Here is a 1,020-nt window from a genome sequence, read left to right as displayed (position 1 = left end):
TCTGTATGGAGACTGTCTGGGAGTTTCTTATAAATTAAGCTGTGTGTAGTGGTTCATGCCTGTAGTCCCAGCTACTTGGCGGGCTAAAACAGGAGGACTATGTGAACCCAGGCATCTGTGTCTATCCTGGGAAACAATAGCAACACCCTATCTCTTAAAAAAAAAAAAAAAGGTAAACATACAGTTATCATATTACCCAGCAATTCCATGCCTAAGAATATACCCAAGAGAAATAAAAGTTATGTTCACACAAAAACTGTCCATGAATATTCATAGCAACATTATCCTTATTAGCCAAAAACTGGAAACAACTCAAATATCAAATTAACTGATAAATGTATAAACTAAATGTGGTATATCCATAATGGAATATTATTCAACAACAAAAAGCAATGGTTCTGCTGCACCCAGAACTGGATAAAACCACTATGGTATGTGAAAGAACACAATCACAAAAGATCACATGTTGTATGATTCTCTTTATATGAGATGTCCAGAATAGGCAAATATATAGAGATGGAAAGTAGATTCGTGAGGCCTAGGGCTGGGGAAAGATGGGCAATGACTGATTATAGGTATGGAGTTTCTTTTTGGTGATGAAAATATTCCAGAATTGATTGTGATGATGGTTGTACCACTCTATGAATATACTAAAAACTATTGTATTGCACATTTTAAATAGGTGAATTGTATGATATATGAATTATATCTCAATAAACTATCAAAATATAATAACTGAAATTAAGAACTTAGGACATTTTATATAAGATGATATAGCTGAAGAGAGGATTAGTAAACTAGAAGATACTTCAAAATATATATACTGAAACATGGAGAGAAGTTTGTAAAATACTGGAAAAAGAATAACAGATGAGTAAAACAAGCCAAAAAGGGCTAAATATGTATAATTGGAATCCCAAAAGGAGAATGGAGACAATAGAGCAGAAGCAATATTGAAAACCATGGTAGCTGAGAATCTTTCAAAACTGATATTAAATCACAATTTTGAAAGTGTTACAA

Source organism: Otolemur garnettii, unplaced genomic scaffold, assembly GCF_000181295.1.
Source record: "Otolemur garnettii isolate 467f Iridium unplaced genomic scaffold, OtoGar3 scaffold00041, whole genome shotgun sequence".
Taxonomy (NCBI): domain Eukaryota; kingdom Metazoa; phylum Chordata; class Mammalia; order Primates; family Galagidae; genus Otolemur; species Otolemur garnettii.
Note: the sequence above shows the minus strand (reverse complement) of the source record.